Below are 20,117 nucleotides of genomic sequence, written 5' to 3' on the forward strand. Positions count from 1 at the left end.
CATATTGCTCACAATTTCTTAGTTCTTTATTATACAGAATTAAATTGTTTTTTTCTCAACTTTTTCCCTACGACTACATAGAGCTAATCTTTCATAACCTCGTTATTTTAGATTAAATTCTCCATCATCCATGAAATGTAGATGTGACTTCAATTGTTATTTCTTCTCTAGATAGCAACCTTTTCTTTTCTGATGCATTGTTTCTACAAATGAGAAAACTGAGACCGTGAAACTTACATGAGATTACTTAGACTCCAAAGTCTACTCTGTTTTCACTAAACACCAATTTGAAAACAATTTAGCACATAACAAGAAGAAATTCTGGACTTGAACAGAACCTTTATGCTAATATTCAGGAGGAAATTATCATATGAACTCCTTACATTCAACATAATAAACATCCTTGAGCACCAACAATATAAGAGGGGCAGATCCCTACAATGATGGATTCATGTTCTACTAAAAGATACCAACACTGAACAAATAAATACAAATAAATATATATATATTGCAATTAGTACTAATTATTATGAAGGGAAAGAACGGGAAGCTATGAACTAATAACAGAGAAGACATTTTAAAATGCAGCTAATCCTTTCTATGCCCTTTGAAACATAAGGCAAAATTATTTGCTAGATATTTTTAATACCCTGGATAACTTTTTAAACCCCAGAAACTATATGAGCCTTATATACATATTTAACTGCTACTCTAATTTCCTAATTAAGTTGTTCCTCTCTTTTACAAACCTGCCTCAAAACAAAATATAACATATATGAACAAGCAAACAAACCCACAAATAATAACTCTGTAAAAACCATCTACTTTCTCTTATCTCTACTCACCAAGCTGGATCCCTTGAGAATAAATCACATAACAGAGCAACAAACTGAGATCATCTTTAGTGCATGATTACATGCACTTGAAAGCAGTTTTCCTATGAAGTTAATATGTTTCCTTGATTAAACCCTTCTCTCACCACTGAATCTGTAACACTTAACACTTGGATGAAGCCCAGGCCTTCTCCACCATAGAGGAAGACAGGAAATATCAGATGGGAAGTCTTACTCTTTCTGCCTCTAAACCTCAATGTATCTACACCCATTTTTTCCTGCATTTCAACTGTTACAAAACACACATCTTCATACCTAATGTCAAGCACTTTGTGCTCTGAATCTCATCCCCTCAGCCTTCTCAGAAAACACATGATATTTATTGTCCTTGCTCTCTTTTGCTATCTTTATCTCATGCTTCCTACCAGATAAATAAAATAAACAAATAAACAAACGACAAAAACCCACCTTCAATCTACATTTCCCAATGGTTGCTTTTACTCACTCTATGCCTTCTCAGGCAAACTTCTCATAAGGAAAGTCATTAACTTCGCTTCCTGACCCACCATTCACTCCAACTCTGCCCAAATGAGTTTCCACTTCTCTATTACGCAGCTAGTTATGGAATGAAGGTTGTGTCTCCAGAAAAATTCCTGTATAGAAGCTCTAATCCGCAGTGTGGCTCTGTTTGGAGACAGTGTTCCTAAAGAAGTAATTAAGGTTAAATAAAGTCATAAGAGTAGAACCCTGATATAATAGGATTCATGTTGCTAGAAGAGACAGTGAGAGGTGACAATGTGCTAGCAGTCCTCACTCTCAGCACCTCCTCCGTCTGGGCGTCCACTCTGGAGGCACTTGAAGAGCCATTCAGCCCGCCACGGCACCGTGGGAGCCCCTCTCTGGTTTGGCTGAGGCCGAAACTGCCTCCCTCTGCTTGCCGGGAGGTGTGGAGGGAGAGGCGGGAACAAGGGCTGCGCCTGGTGCTGGCGGGATAGTGTGAGTTCCGGCGGGTGCCGGCATGGGCTTGGTGGGCCCCACACACTAAGTGGCCAGCCTGTGTTGCCGGCCCAGGGCAGTAAGGGGCTTAGCACCCGGGCCAGCAGCTGCTGAGGTTGTGCCTGGTCCCCCAGCAGTGCCGGCCAGCCAGCGCCACACTCAAATTCTCGCCAGGCCTTAGCTGCCTCCCAACTGGGGCAGGGCTCAGGACCTGCAGCCTGCCATGTCTGAGCTCCTCCCCCTGCCGTGGGCTCCGGGGCGGCCTGAGCCTTCCGACGGTTGCTGCCCCCTGGTCTTTGGCCCGGTCCCCTTGACAGCCCAAGGGCTGAGGAGTGCAGTCACTGCTGGGTACTGGCGGGCAGCTCTGCCTGCATCCCTAGTGCAGGATCCACTGGGTGAAGTCAGCTGGGCTCCTGAACTGGGTGGGGACTTGAAGAACTTTTATATCTAGCCTGAGGATCGTATGTGTACCAATCAGCACTCTGTATCTAGCTAACCTAGCCAGGACTTGGAGAACTTTTTCTTCTAGCACTCTGTGTCTAGCTCATGGTTTGCAGGTATACCAATTAGTACTCTGTGTCTAGCTCAAGGTTTGTGAATACACCAATTGGTACTACGTATCTAGCTAACCTAGTGGAGACTTGGAGGACTAGCACTCTGTGTCTAGCTCAAGGATTGTAATGCACCAATCAGCACTCTGTGTCTAGCTCAATGTTTGTAAATACACCAATTGGTACCCTGTATCTAGCGAACTAGCTCTCTGTGACTCTGTGTCTAGCTCAAGGATTGTAAATGCAGCAATCAGCACTCTGTCAAAATGGACCAATCAGCTCTCTATAAAGTGAACCAATCAGCTCTCTGTAAAATGGACCAATCAGCAGGATGTGGGTGGGGCCAGATAAGGGAATAAAAGCAGGCTGCCCGCGTTGGCAGTGGCAACCGGGTTGGGTGGGTCCTGTCCCAGACCTTGAGAGCCTTATTGTTTCGGTCTTTGCAATAACTTTTGCTGTTGCTCATTCGTTGGATCAATGCTGCATTTATGAGCTGTAACACCACCACAAAGGTCTGCAGCTTCACTCCTGAAGCCAGCAAGACCACGAACCCACCAGAAGGAAGAAGCTCCAGACACATCTGAACGTCTGAAGGAACAAAGTCTGGACACACCATTTTTAAAAACTGTAATACTCACCGCCAGAGTCCGGGGCTTCATTCTTGAAGTCAGTGAGACCAAGAACCCACCAGTTCCAGACACAACAGGAGGGCTCCCTCTCTCACTCTATACATGCAAACATAGAAGAAACAGTATCTGAGAACACAGTAAAAAGGTGGTTGTCTGGCCCACTCAGAAGAGGGGCCACACCAGAAATTGAATCTGTTGGCATATTGATCTGGGATTTCTATGGCCAAAATTATGAGAATATGAATTTTTGTTGTTTAAGCCACACACCCTGTGGTATTTTATTCTCACAGTCAGAACTTACTAGTGCACAGTTCTTGAAAATGTCACTGAAACCACCATATCGCTAAATTTAATGGACATGAGTACAAAGGTTTTTGTCTACCATATCTAGAGTTGGGGTAGAGAAGACTTTCTTAGAGAAGCAAATTTGAGTTGAAATGTTCAAGTTTAGTAGATAGTTTATTATGTAAGAAGGTGGATGTAATGGATACATTGTAGTGAATTTATGCAATGGAACACCATACAACAATGAAATTGAACAGAGTACAATTGCATCGATAGTAATGAATCTCACAAGTATAATATTTGAATACAAAAATAAAATATGAAATTTCATAATAAGAAAACTCTCATTAACATTAATTGAACAAATACTTGTGAGTACTACCACTGTACTAGGCACTAAGAATGCAGATGTGAACAGAAGCAGCACATGCGTATTCTCATAGAGCTTACATTCTAGTAAGTGGGAGACTGATAATGAACATCAAACAAATGGACAAAAATAATGTCAGATAGTTATAAGTGTGTGATGATAATGGTGTTAGTCACTGAGTTTCCTCCTCTGGAACATTCCCCTTCTATATTTACCTAGCTGTTCTTCTGCATCTCTGGATGTGTTTTTCTTAGGCACATGTGCTGGCCTATGTTCCCCTAGATAAGATATAGATATTGAAAATTCTCCAATCTTGATCTTGGGTATTAGGCATCTTCAAATAAGATATCATATTTAGTTACTATATTACAAATAACGCCCAATGTTGTATCTTCAGCTGATACTCTTCCTTAGAGATATATATGCATCTACATCTTCCTTCGAGTGTCTTAAATACATCTTATTCTGTTCCCCCGCCCAAAAAATAAGCCTAAAGCATCCTAGAAAAATATCTCAGCCACCATGATCAATTAATTACCAGTTTAAATACTAAATACCTTTCAAAACATCTTTTCTCTTCAACCTTGATTGTTTATTTACTAACCCTGCTGAAAATCCTCCTAGTCAGGTTCTGTCTCCCCACTTATAACCCCACTTGTGTGCCAGGGCTTTTTTTAAAATGAAAATATGAATATGAGTTATCCTATAAGCAACACATTTCCACCAGTTTAAATATAATGAATAAAACTATAAGAATATTTTAAGACTTGATAAAAGCCTTTATAATCTTCTAAAACATGCTCTCATTTTTTGACCTCCTCACTACCTAAACAGCACACACGTCTTTGATTTTCTCAAATGCACATAGTCTGCCACCTCCAAGCTTTTCAACAGGATTTTTATTCTGCTTGAGAAAAGATTTTTTCCAAACTTCTTATATAATAAACTATCTACTAAACTTTAACATTTCAATTCAAATTTGCTTCTCTAAGAAAATCTCCTGTATCCAAACTCTAGATATTATAGACAAAAACCTTTGTACTCATTAAACTCACATCTTGAAAGGGAAAAACAGACAATAACCAAATCAAATAAATAGAATATTAGCAACCCAGCAATTTTACTCCCAAATATACATAACAAACAGGAATATGTAATATCAAATACACATATGGTAGTGTTTATACAAATATATAATATCAAATATCAAAAAAATACAGCAGTGTTGATAGCAATATTATTGACCCCACACTGGAAAAATTCCAACTGCTCTTCAGAATGGATACATTGTAGTGAATTTATACAATGGAACACCATACAACAATGAAACTAAGCAGAGTACAACTGCATCGATTGTAATGAATCTCACAAGTATAATATTTGAACACAAAAATAAAATATGAATCTTATGTCTTATTTAACTTATATAGAGTTTAAAGGTAGAAAAAATAGTGTTAGAAATCAGGATCGTGGTTACCATTGTCTGGCATGGCAGTGACTAGAAGGGGATAATTAATATTCTGTTAATTGTTCTGGGTTCTGATTATAAGGATTGGTTCACTTTGGTGTATGCATTGAGCTGTACATTTATAGGTTGTGACTGTCGTATGTATACAGTACTTCAAAAATTTTATTTAAAAATGTATAATACATCATGTTGATTAAATAGAATGAAATGAAGCTAAAAATGAAGACCAAAATGCTATAGGAGGAACATGGTTTGGCAGTACTGGTAACTATTTTAAATAGGGTAATCAGAGAATGTCTCACTAAGAAGGTGACTTTTTAAGCAAAAATATTAAAATGAGGGAAAATGTCATGTGGATATCTGGGAGAGCATCTTCTAAAGAAAAGAAAATCACAGTGCAAAGCTCCTTGAGATGTGAGTCAACCTAGCATTTTCAGGGAACAAAAAGGAGGCCAATATGGCTGAATTTAATGATCAAGGGAGGAAGCACACAGAACTAAGACAGAGAGGTAATGGGAAGTGTTTAAACCAACTCAATAGACCCATAGACCGTTTCGTGGTTTTTGTTATGTTTGGTCTGTTCTCCCATCCTGCCCCCCCAATAAACATATAAATTGACCGTTCTGGTCTTAAAGCTTAAAATTTACATTTGTTTCATCTGAGTTTCTTCCTCAGGAAAGGACAATAAGGCCTCTCAAAAAGTATTAAAGAACTGAAACTCACCAGATTGTCGCATCTAGACAAGGAGCTCAGGCCCTTTATTCATCATGATTTCTTCATTACCCCTCCCAAATTTCTTCCCTGTTATTTAAACCTGTCAGATTTAATCTATCAGGTAGATGAATTTGAGACTGATCTCCCACCTCCTTGGCTGCAGCACCTTGTTAAAGCCTTCTTCCTTGGCAATAATCATTGTCTCAGTGATTGGTTTTCTGTGTGGTGAGCAGCAGGACCTAACCAGAACTCCTGGTGTTTCAATAACAGTGAAACCAAAAATTTCAAGACCTGCCCATCATTTAAAGGGTTTTGAATTTGTAGAAGTTTGTTCCAAAGGGAACCATCTTTTTTGTGACGCTGCCTTCTGCATTGAACCTAGCCTGGCCCTGTGTAACTAGTAGTGTGGCATTCATTACTTAGTTATAAAAAGTACTGCTTCTACCTGTGTCTCTTGGAATGCTCACTCTCAGAGAAACTAACCACATGTAAGAAGTCTACCTTGAGATTTTCATATTCTGAGAAAGTCCAAACTAGCCAAGAGGAAAGCCACATGTTGGGAGAGAACATAGCCAGCCCTCAGCTGCTTTAGCCATCACAGCTAAGTCACCAGATCTGTAAATGAAGAAGTCATCTTGGATGTCCAGTTCCATGAATTCAGCAAACCTTATGAATCCAACCCTAGCTGCATTTGACTGCAATCACATGAAAGATCTTAAGTAAGAACGACACATCTGAATGCAGCCAATCCCAGAACCCTTGACGTAATAAATTGTTATTTTAAGCCGCTACATTTTGGGGTGGTTTGTTACTCTGTAATACCTAATAAAAACAGAATTTTTCTCTAAATGAAACAGAAAGCCATTGGAAGATCCTGAGCAGAGGTATGACATATCTTGAAGGATCACACATGTGTGATGTGGTGTGAAAAGAATTATTGGAGGGCAGTGGCAGAAGTAGGAAGATTGCTTAAAATTCTGTTGCTTTCTTTGCACTTCTTATAACACTTTCATGGTTCTAATTAAATATTTCATTTTGTAATTTTTTAATATATTTCTTTTTGCTAGACTATAGCTTTATGAAAGGATGTAGATTTTGTTCACTGGTAAATCTTCAGTGTCTGGGAGATGCCCAATAAGTATTTATTGAAAAAATATATGACTATATGAATGAATAAATGATGGATGAATGAATGAATGCTTTAGATGTCTAACTAAAGAAAGATTTCATTCCTGAATGTCTTCCTGGTTTTGAGTTTCTCTTTTCCTTTAATCTGCTAATTTCTGTTTCCATTTCTCTCAACTTAATGACTGGTTTTAAAAATAATTTTCAATATCCACAAATAATGCATGGAACTGAGAATTCTCTCATCACTTACTGAAGAATTTGAATATAGAATAATTTTAACATTTTTAGATCCAAATGCAGACATAATAGGAAATGAAATATAACCATGACTGCAGTGAATAAGTATTTCTTTCTTATGAACCATTCTAAAGCCTACAGAATACTAACACCTTTTCTTTACTACTTTGCAGAGTGAAATAGTCTAAAAAAACAAAGGAAGTATCTCTTTGGAAAATTGCATAAGAGCAAAAATTGATTTATTCTAACATTGCAGATAAAGAGAACACTACGTAAAGGATATAGACTAAAATAATTTTTAAAAAAGAAAATTAAATGTCCATATATCCAACTCTATTAGTTTCAAGAATTATCCCCTTAACCATGATTTACTTAGTTTTGCCTTATTTTAAATTATTTGTAGATGAATTATTTTACTATGTATGATTGCATATTTCAGCACCTCCATGTTTTTACCATAAGCCGTTGTTTTATCCAAGCTTCAAGATGTGATCCCACGAATGTATGAGGACCACCTCCAGGTATCAATGGTAGGCTATTAAATCATGAGGTGTGAGAGTGGCTTTACAGTTAAAAAAATGTATCCACTTTTATATTCTGCCCTCTCCATTTCCATATCCCCAAGATCTGTTCCCAGATACATTCTCCAGGGTCCTACCAGAAAATGTTAATTTTAGTTAATTTTTGGTGAATTCCCTAAGATACTATACTTCCCCAGTTGGACTGTATGACATTCCACAAAACGTCGCATTGGTCTATGATACACATGACATCACATTAATCAGAAGTGTAAGCAGAAACTTTCATATATTCTTTACATCATGGTAAGCCACATGTAGCAGAGAGTGTAGCAGAGAGTAGGAAATAAATCCTAAAAGCATTCAAGTGTCGGCCACATTGTTGAAGTATTTAGAAATCCTGTGCCATGAGACATACTAAGATAGTCTCTTGTTCCAATTATCCATTGCTGCATATTAAACCACTTTTTAACTTAGAAAAACAACCATCATTAATTTTGTTCATGAATATGAAATTCAGGCAGGAAATAGCAAGAACAGCTCATCTCTGCTCCATGTAGCATCACCTTGGGCTGGAAGTTCACTCACATGGCTATCAGGTTTAGACGGCTGATGGTGAACTCAGCTGAAACTGTCAGCTGTAGATTTTGGTTCCTTTTCACATGGAACTCTTCTTGAGGCTTCTTGGGATTTCTCATAACATGTCAACTAGATTCCAATAGTGGTTGTCTCAAGAGGCCTGGGAAAAAAAACTGCAAGACTACTTATCACTTGGTGTCAAAAGCCCCATCTTTCGGCTGCATTACATTGATTAAATAAGTAACTAAGGCCAGCCCGCATTGAAAAGAAAGACAATTTGATTCAGTCTCTAAATGAAAGGAATAGCAAAATAATGTTGCAGCTTTTTAAAAACTACCATATCATCCACGGGAAATGAGAAATGATTGCACTTTGAAACACCTACAACTAAAAAAACAATGGAGCATTTAGTAGACCTCTTTTAGACTTTGGAAATTGCACATTCAACACCTTGAAATACTCCTCCATCTCATTTATTGGATGACTTGAATGGATATAAGTTTTGAGTGGATCCCACAGCAAAAAGAATCTCTCTAAAATGTCCAAAACACAATGCAAGCACACCTGTCCTTTGACACATGTAACCCAGAAGATTTCCTGGTTCTAAAATAATTTGTGTTAGATAAGAATTCATGTGAAGTTTCTGACAAGCCCTATATAGAGAGTTGCGTCATGGATCTCCAAGATCGTGGAGCAAAGCTGTCTGCAACAGAGATCTACTCACCATTAGCAAAGCAATTGAGGCATGTTATACGGCCCTAGCAAAGGCTGGTATCCTGACCATAAAAGATGTTAAGTGATAATGTAACTAGCACCACCTTTAATAAACTGGTTACTTTCAGATCAACCAAATTATATAATTGAAATGGCATATTCAAGGTAGGGCATGAGATGTTCTAAGGGCACAAGACTGCCTTCTTACCTCTGTCATGTCAGCACCTGTTAACTTACACCTACATTTTAAGGAAGTTCCTCATAATCAGCCAACAAAGAGGGAAAAAAAAACGTTAGGCTTTGTTCATGGATGCGTCATAATAGTTGCAGTGAGTAAAATATGGACTGCTTTCACATCACATTTTCTCTCAGGGGTATCCCTTGACAGACAACAGTGAGGAGAAATCTTCCATGTTGGCAGAACTTTTAACTGGACACTTTCCTCAAGGAATAATATACAGTGGACAGTGGTAAATGACTTTACGGGTTGGTAAGAGCAACTAGCAATATCGGAAGATTAGAGAAAATGAGTTCTAGATGACTCATCAAGGGAAGCTCAGTCAGCCTCTGTACTCATACACCCCAGTGCTTGAGCACTGAACTCAAAAATAGATAAACAATGGTGTCATAATAAAAATACACATGGGCCAAATAGCATGGGCTCCCTCGTGCTAATCAGAACTACGTACTGCTGCTGCTGAATGTCAGATCTGTCAAAAGCAGAGATCAATGTTGAGCACTTGATGGATGATGATACCATCCATCAAAGAGACCAACTAGCCACTTGGAGGCAAGTTGAAAACATCAGATCTCTTACCTACTAAAGGGAGTAGTGATTTGCCCCGACTTGAATTATTCTTGGCATAGAACCATCTGTCTTTCTCACAGCACCTTGCAAAGCACCACCACTCAAAGGTTCATAAATCTCGAAAAACATCTCCTAGGACCAAGGGTCACATTTTTAGAAGGAGGGGTGACAATGATAAATAACCAAGGAATGTACTGTTTCCACCATACATCATGTGGTCTCCTGATGGCAGAGCTAAGTACCAACTTGGAAGTGACATCTCTGAGACTGGGACATTGTCCTTCAAGGCTTCAAGGTAAAGTATATTATTTAACTAATGGCCATTATATACGACTGTGTACTTAGCAGCTAGAAAACATTAGTCTGGGACTGAAATGGTGAAATTAGGGTTAGTATTTCTAATTATAATTTGCAGTTATCTGTGGGAGAATTAGTGATTTCATTACTACAACTTTAGGCTTTTCTGGAATAAAGGTCTTAGTTCCTGGAGTAGGGGTAGGGAAAGCTGTTTTACCAGCATCCCTGTTAAAGGTTCCACCAAATCCAAAACTGAGCAGCTGCTTGGTCATTTGGGAATCTTCATGCTGGTCGACTGGCAGACAAAGAAAGGAGTTACTATACTGGCAGGAGTCATTGATTATTGGACGCTAGTGTTCATGATGCTATAATGTGCTGCTACATAATGAAGATAAGAGGTAAATGACTTTGTTCCTTCTGGAAATTTAGGGGATTCACTGGAACACATCATATTGCTTCTACATAGTGATTACCCAAGAGAGAAAACCAGATTTACCGTTGTACTATTCCTTTGTCCAAAATATTTTAAGAATGTACGTTGCTCTTATTATTGTAATTCTAAACATATTTTATAGATGCCTAATGATGATGGTGTATATTAAACTTAATTTGTATGTTTCTCTAGATATAAAAATTTCTTACATTATAAGTTTATTCATTCTAACAACCACAACAAGACTTGATTTGATTGATCTTTTGCTAATATTTCTGTAACTATCACAGCAGATAATATAAAATGTAATCAAACATAAAATGTTTTTTATTTTGCTGCTTCTAAGAATCACACCTGGCCGGGCGCGGTGGCTCATACCTGTAATCCCAGCACTTTGGGAGGCCAAGACGGGTGGATCATGAGGTCAGGAGATCGAGACCATCCTGGCTAACACGGTGAAACCCCATCTCTACTAAAAATACAAAAAATTAGCTGGGCATGGTGGCAGGTGCCTATAGTCCCAGCTACTTGGGAGGCTGAGGCGGGAGAATGGCATGAACTCAGGAGGCAGAGTTTGCAATGAGCCAAGATCACGCCACTGCACTCCAGCCTGGGCAACAGAGCAAGACTCCATCTCAAAAAAAAAAAAAAAAAGAGATTCACACCTTATCTTGAAGTTTCCCACCATGGTTTAATACACAGTAACTTATTGGGAGCTTCGACTGGTTTCCTATTGTCTATTAATAATTAAAATGAATTAAAAAGAAAGTCTGAGTTTGTTTTAACCTAATATTATTGTGCAACTATTTGCTTTCACAGAAAACAAACAGGGAGGCCACAGGAAAATAAATTATTCATTGAGCAATTAATTATATAGTTCATTGTGATACCTCTTATACACTTATTTAAAGCTGATGAGTTACATTCAAATCCCAGCTCTGATATGTAATAGCTATATGATTTTGATTAGTTACCTATCTTTTTCTGAGATGTAATTCCCCCATTTGTAAAAATGACAACATGAAACCTAGCAACTATTTTAAGTAGTAAATGTAGTAATGTATGTGAAAGCACTTAACATACTGACTGAGGATAGGCCATCAATAAATATCTAGTTGTTTCTTTCCTATTTAACTGCCTTTCTGTCACTCTTCTTTCTATTTTTCCAACTTTCTTCTGTGCAATTTAAATTTTGTATTAATTATGGATACTTATGTACATAGGAGATAGATAACAAAAGACCATCATTATCTAGATATATCATATATAATATAGATAACTATATTTATATGTACATATGCAAAATGAGGCTAAATATGTATATGGATATGTTCAAACTGGACATCATCTTGATATTTTGTCTTTTTCCCTGTGAAGACAATGGACAGACACATATCTTACTTCTTTAAATAGAAATAGCATGCTACACACTACACAGAACATAAATTTTCTGCATCTCTGGGGCACCAAATCTTGAAGAAAAAAATAATATATCACAGCAAAAATATGCTTTTATTTTTAGTTAACCCTTGCATTTATTTGCTAGGGCTGCCATGACAATGTACCATAGACTGGCTGGTTTAAATAGCAAAAATATACATTTTCACAGTTTTGCAGACTGGAAGTTCAAAATTAAAATCATCAGGCTTGGTTTCTTTTGAAGGCCATGAGGAAAAATTTATTCCGTTTCCCTTCTTGGCTTACAGATGGCTGTCTTCTTCCTGTGTCTTCACATCATCTTCCCTCTCTAGGTATGTATACAGATACATATGTATTGGCATCCAAATTTCCTCTTCTTATAAGGACACCAGTCTTATTGGATCAGGGCCCACTTTAATGACCTCATTTTAACTTAACCACCTTTGTATATATCCTTATCTCCAAATCAGCCACATTCTATGGTACTGGAGGGTTATTACTTCCATATGAAATTTTCAGGTGTGAACAAAAGTTCTCTGAAAAGGAATTTGGAGGAAAGAGACTTTTTTTCACAGTGAATACTTTGCACAACAACCTTCAGTGTAAAAGGAAGGTGCATTCCACAGAACAAAGAGAGGGTTCAGGTTTTGGAGCAAAAGTTCTTTCCCAGATTCCCAATCAGGTCTGTTTATGCAAATGAAGAATGTAAGTGCTTAGCTCTAACTAGTAAATGCAGCTGACTTCTGATTGGTTGATGCAGCTGAATCCTGATTGGCCAAAGTTAGTGAATTCTAAAAGTCCCAAGGTTAAAACGGTGTGGGATTTTGGGGGACCTCAGAGTATGTCTGTGACCTCTACTCAGCAAATGGACAATTAGCTTTGTTTTAAATTTAGGCCTAGTTACCAATGAGGATCCACCTTGAAGGATGAGCTCTTTCAGGTTCACCTTTGTTCACACAAGAAACACTGTTCTGCTCAAAACAACTCAGAGGCCTCCAGCAACCTTTTCTATCTCACTTATCAACTTCTTATCCCATTCCTGTAATAACAATGGCAACCATGGTCAATATCCAAAAACTAACAGAAAACAACTAGACTATCAGAAGTTAACTTCTTCAGCATTCACACCTACAAACTTACCTAAAGCTGAATCCACTCTCCCTTATTTCTCCTGTTCTCAAAAATGTTGCCTTTCCATGGAAGGTTCATTCCTCCTCCTATGCTCATTATCTGACTTTTCACACTCTCACGCCAAGACGTGCTCCACTGGTACTCTGTTTCTTGCTTTTGTAACTTGTTCCCTCTTATTGGCTCCTTGTGATCACCTGTCTGTGCACAACAACAAAGACTCTCTTGATCCTTTCTCTCTTCTATCCAAATCAAATCACCTAGAAAGAACAGTTTACACTTATGACTACTCTCTGTCTTCCCAGCCCACAGTCACCTTTTAGTGCACTATGGAACTTCTGCCAGAATTTCACCACTGATACCTCCCTGGAAAAGTTTACCAAGGACACCTAATCACTAAGTTCAATGAGTCGTGTAATGACTTCATTGTATTTTTTCAACCTTAAGCATATGACAGTATTGATAACTGTTTTTCTCCATAGTGGCCTTTGCTCACTCCTTTCCTTCAAGGTGCTTGAGTGTCATATCTTCTGTGAAGAATTTCTAACATGTACATACCTTACCTTCGTGTCTAGGGAACACTACACCAGTTTTTCTGTACCACCATTCATCTTTTTCAAATCTCACCTCTAACTTTGGCACACGTTGTTTATCTACTAACCTGCACAATCCTTGAGGTGAGTGATCATGTATTACTTAGTAATTATGGCTTTGTTTTATGGTGCTAGTCACCTAGCAGATAATCAGTGAATATTTGTTGATTATAGTGAATTAAAATATCCTTGTGGCCATTAATTCCAACATCTGTGTAATGAAGGACTCTTTTCTACATTGTCCCATAGAGATGATCATTTATCCAATGCTTGAAGACTTTTTCTTTTATATCACATTTCTTTTCATTAGATTTCAATAGGTTGAAATATTACTTTCAACATACTCTTATGTGGGGAATTCACAACTACGGTATCATGACTAAGCCTAAATAGGAATTGTTGTAAAAGGAATATTGGAAAAGAAGAGTCCCAAGAAGAGATTTATTAGAGTTAGGAGGAGAGTAGATACTATATATGATAGAAATATAAGAAATATAACATATACACATTTAGCTTATTATTAGTTCATCTTCCCCAAAGACATGATTTCACTCACTCATTCAATCTTTACAAGAAGAAACAAACATAGATAGCTTAAGCTTATAGGAGTTTGACATTAAAGCATATAGAAGTAAACCCAGTGAGCAATTAGGAACACTTTAGAATTTTCCATTCATTCTTCATTCACCTCCATGCATTTGAACTTAGGAAAAATAGCTTGAATGCTCAGACATCTGTGTATAAACTTTACTTTTGTTGTTTTTGTCATGGGCCTTCAATTTAATATCTCACACACTAAGATATGTGTACATGTTGTAAACGTAAGTTAAAGAATTTTCAAGTGTAATTTTATTTTATTTTAACTAGGCTCATTTCCACCCTCTTGCTACCTTTAGAATCTAAAACACCAGTTAAGATGTTATATGAGAAATTCCTGAGAAGACTGGGAGAGTTAAGACTAAAGAAAAGATAAATATTAGAAGAAAAATAATGAGTACTCTAAAATATTTAAGGCATAACAAATCATACTCTGGAGATCTAGGAATTAGAATTGGAATAAATATGTGAAAGTTACAATGACCTATACACATCTCAACTTTACAAAAAAAAGGAGAGTCAATGGGGTAAAACTTAACCTTATTATAGTGGTGGAACTAAGATATATACATATATACACACACACACACACATATATATATAAAAATTATGTATGTATACACACACACATATACATATTTTTTTCTTCATTTCCCACCTTCCTCTATCTTTTTCGATGCCTTGGAGACAACCCTAAATGGCTGAAAGCATCACAAGCTTCTTTGCCCATTAGATTCCTGGGTTCTGCCAGTTAGGATATGAGCAAGAGAACAAAAGGTGGAAGGAGAATGAGATCAGAATATTTATACTCTGCTCCCCACCTTGTGGAGAGGGGAAGAGATCACTATGGGGTCTCTTATCTGAAGGTCACAGCTGCAACCTTCAGTTTGCAGGTAGCCCTCTCTGCACAGGCCTCTGTTTCTAATTCTGGGTGCTTCCTCTCCTTGCCACTTCCAGGCTTGGGGAATTAGTGCCTTATTTGGTACAAGCCCAAAGATATTGTGCTATTCAACATGATTTCCCTACACTCTATCCACATCTTACAAATAGCCCCCTATTTATAACTGCTCAAAGTATCCCAAATTATGTATGCCATATGTTTCCTACTATGACATTGATTGATATAGGAACTCTTCAAAATTTCACTATGCCAAGACCTTCACTTCAAAAAGAAAATTTTTTTAAATAACACAAATTCACAACTCTCTATTCATGGATCTAGCTGAGATGATGCATTCATAAATATACAAAGGATTTAGATAGCATTTTGCAGCTTTAAACAGAAGATATTTTGTCCAGTTGATTTCAGCAAATAAGGAAATTAATGTGAACTCTGATAATATCAACTAATCTAAGAGTCATACACAATACAACCTCTTTCAGAGTATCTGATGGGTGAATCATTGTTCACATGAAAAGCGAAAGTTTTTTGACCTTGGCTGATATTTCTGGCCTTTCCAGCTACTAAATGGCTTCAGTTATACTTGGAAAGCTCTTCTGCCATGGCTTTTCAAAAACCATTTAGAATCTTTTGACAAGTGTAAATTTGATTCAATAGATTCTACTCTAACAAAAAGACAATCTTACCTTTTTTGCTTGTATTTTTAGAATACATATTCATTACTTGCTATTATCTCTTCGTAGCCATGCAGCAGATATAATGCTAAGAGCAACACAATGAGTGAGCAGAGGCTTGAGATGAACCTGGTGCTAGCAGAATGCAGAAGAACATTTTCAGACAGCATCAGAATAGAGGGCGGCCTTGCCTTGCCACTCACAGTGATTGCAAAAGGGATATGCTATTGTTAACACTGATTCCATGAGAGGAAAAGCAGCTTTAGTGTCATTATGAGATATGGTCTCTTCTCAAGAAATGAGAATAGATGCTAAGACAGGAAAGCTAATGACAAATGAAATGCTTGTATCCAGGCCAGGCCAGCTGTAAGATTGTTAAGTAGGTGAACTTTATATTTTACTTTTTGCCACATCTCCTATGAAGATCTGAGATTCTTCATTGAGCCTTTTCTAATGCTCCCATTTAACTAACATTTGTTTTGCTTCTGCTACACTTTCAACACCAATTTCTTTAGCATTTAAACTTATCCCTTGGGTTTCAGCGGGTAAAGAAGTAGTGAGTACATTTATATTTTGACACAGATTATTAAGATAAACATCCTTGATATATCCATAAAAATTCATTATTGGTAAAAGAATCAAAAGAAATATTTTATGGAGTAGTGTGTACTACCAACCTTATGCAAGGTCAGACATTTCTGTACAGAATTCCACACATTTCTATGTAGAATTCTACTTCTATAGTTCTATGGGATATTAAAAACTTTTCTTTGAATCCCTCACCCATCCCAAATTCATCACACATCTCAACTTGAGTAACATTTAATGAAACATATTTCAAAAACTACAATGAAGACTTAAGAGAAAAACTTTACTAACAATACTTAAACATTAAAAAGTAAAAGTCACATTTTAGAAAAGCAAGGAAAACAATTTTTCAAGCTATCTCCATCCTACAGAAGGATATTAGGTAGCAACACTTGACTGATTCTATCCTGTAATCGTGCAAAATTTACACAATTGTGCTGTCAAATTTTGCATCTTTCTAGAAAATCCTGTGAGGTTAATGCTCTGAAGAAAGGAATTTGAGAAGGTTTTTATTATTCTTTATTTTTAATAATTTTTCAATATGCAAATAAGTATTTTTTTCTTTTTTTTATTATACTTTAAGTTCTAGGGTACAATTGCACAATGTGCAGGCTTGTTACATATGTATACATGTGCCATATTGGTGTGCTGCACCCATTAACTCATCATTTACATTAGGTATATCTCCTAATGCTATCCCTCCCTCCTACCCCCTCCCCACAATAGGACCTGGTGTGTGATGCTCCCCTTCCTGTGTCCAAGTGATCTCATTGTTCAATTCCCACCTATGAGTGAGAACATGCAGTATTTAGTTTTCTGTTCTTGCGATAGTTTGCTGAGAATGATGGCTTCCAGCTACATTCATGTCCCTACAAAGGACATGAACTCATCCTTTTATATGGAGTATTCCATGGTGTATATGTGCCACATTTTCTTAATCCATTCTGTCACTGATGGACATTTGGGTTGATTCCAAGTCTTTGCTATTGTGAATAGTACTGCAATAAACATACGTGTACATGTGTCTTTATAGCAGCATGACTTATAATCCTTTGGGTATATCCTCAGTAATGGGATGGCTGGGTCAAATAGTATTTCTAGTTCTAGATCCTTGAGGAATTGCCACATGGTTTTACACAATGGTTGAACTAGTTTACAGTCCCACCAACAGTGTAAAAGTGTCCCTATTTCTCCACATCCTCGCCAGCACCTGTTGTTTCCTGATTTTTTAATGATTGCCATTAAATGGCTGTAGATGTGTGGTATTATTTCTGAGGGCTATATCTCTGTTTTGATACCAGTACCATGCTGTTTTGATTACTGTAGTCTTGTAGTATAGTTTGAAGTCAGGTAGCATGATGCCTCCAGCTTTGTTCTTTTGGCTTAGGATTGTCTTGGCAATGCGGGGTCTTTTTTGATTCCATATGAACTTTAAAGCAATTTTTTCCAACTCTGTGAAGAAAGTCATTGGTAGCTTAATAGGGATGGCATTGAATCTATAAATTACCTTGGGCAGTATGGCCATTTTCACAATATTGATTCTTCCTATCCATGAGCATGGTATGTACTTCCATTTGTTTGTGTCCTCTTTTATTTCATTGCACAATGGTTTGTAGTTCTCCTTGAAGAGGTCCTTCCCATCCCTTGTAAGTTGGATTCCTAGGTATTTTATTCCCTTTGAAGCAATTGTGAATGGAAGTTCATTCATAATTTGGCTCTCTGTTTGTCTGTTACTGGTGTATAAGAATGCTTGTGATTTTTGCACACTAATTTGGTATCCTGAGACTTTGCTGAAGTTGTTTATCAGCTTAAGGAGATTTTGGGCTGAGGCAATGGGGTTTTCTAAATATACAATCATGTCATCTGCAAAGAGGGACAATTTGACTTCTTCGTTTCCTAACTGAATACCCTTGATTTCTTTCTCTTGCCTGATTGCCCTAGCCAGAACTTCCAACACTATGTTGAATAGGAGTGGTGAGAGAGGGCATCCCTGTCTTGTGCCAGTTTTCAAAGGGAATTTTTCCAGTTTTTGCCCATTCAGTATGATAATGGCTGTGGATGTGTCATAAACAGGTCTTATTATTTTGTGATACGTTCCATCAATACCGAATTTATTGAGAGTTTTTAACATGAAGGGCTGTTGAATTTTGTCAAAGGCCTTTTCTGCATCTATTGAGATAATCATGTGGTTTTTGTCTTTGGTTCCGTTTATATGCTGGATTACGTTTATTGATTTGCATATGTTGAATCAGCCTTGCATCCCAGGGATGAAGCCCACTTGATCATGGTGGATAAACTTTTTGATGTGCTGCTGGATTCGGTTTGCCAATACTTTATTGAGGATTTTTGCATCGATCTTCATCAGGGATATTGGTCTAAAATTCTCTTTTTTGGTTGTATCTCTGTCAGGCTTTGGTATCAGGATGATGTTGGCCTCATAAAATGAGTTTGGGAGGATTCCCTCTTTTTCTATTGATTGGAATAGTTTCAGATGGAATGGTACCAACTCCTTCTTGTACCTCTGGCAGAATTTGGCTGTGAATCCGTCTGGTCCTGGACTTTTTTTGGTTGGTAGGCTATTAATTATTGCCTTAATTTCAGAGTCTGTTATTGATCTATTCAGGGATTCAACTTCTTCCTGATTTAGTCTTGGGAGATTGTACGTGTCCAGGAATTTATCCATTTCTTCTAGGTTTTCTAGTTTATTTGCGTAAAGGTGTTTATAGTATTCTCTGATGGTAGTTTGTATTTCTGTGGGGTCAGTGGTGATATCCCGTTTATCATTTTTTATTGTATCTATTTGATTCTTCACTCTTTTCTTCTTTATTAGTCTTGCCAGCAGTTTATCAATTTTGTTGATTGCTTCAAAAAACCTGCTCCTGGATTCATTGACATTTTGGAGGGTTTTTTGTGTCTACATCTCCTTCAGTTCTGCTCTGATCTTAGTTATTTCTTACGTTTTGCTAGCTTTTGAATGTGTTTGCTCTTGCTTCTCTAGTTCTTTTATTATGATGTTAGGGTGTTGATTTTAGATCTTTCCTGATTTCTTTTGTGGGCATTTAGTGCTATAAATTTCCCTCTACACACTGCTTTAAATGTGTCCCAGAGATTCTGGTATGTTGTATCTTTGTTCTCATTGGTTTCAAAGAACATCTTTATTTCTGCTTCCATTTTTTTATGTACCCAGTAGTCATTCAGGAGCAGGTTGTTCAGTTTCCATGTAGTTGAGTGGTTTTGAGTGAGTTTCTTAGTCGTGAGTTCTAGTTTAATAGCACTGAGGTCTGAGAGACAGTTTGTTATCATTTCTGTTCTTGTACATTTGCTGAGGAGTGCTTTACTTCCAACTATGTGGTCAGTTTTGGAATAAGTGTGATGTGGTGCTGAGAAGAATGTCTATTCTTTTGCTTTGGGGTGGAGAGTTCTGTCGATGTCTATTAGGTGTGCTTGGTGCAAAGTTGAGTTCAATTCCTGGATACCCTTGTTAACTCTCTGTCTCATTGATCTGTCTAATGTTGACAGTGGGGTGTTAAAGTCTCCCATTATTATTGTATGGGAGTCTAAGTCTCTTTGTAAGTCTCTAAGGACTTGCTTTATGAATCTGGGTGCTCCTGTATTTGGTGCATATATATTTAGGATAGTTAGCTCTTCCTGATAAAT

The sequence above is a fragment of the Theropithecus gelada genome, chromosome 4, assembly GCF_003255815.1.
Source record: "Theropithecus gelada isolate Dixy chromosome 4, Tgel_1.0, whole genome shotgun sequence".
Classification (NCBI taxonomy): Eukaryota; Metazoa; Chordata; class Mammalia; order Primates; family Cercopithecidae; genus Theropithecus; species Theropithecus gelada.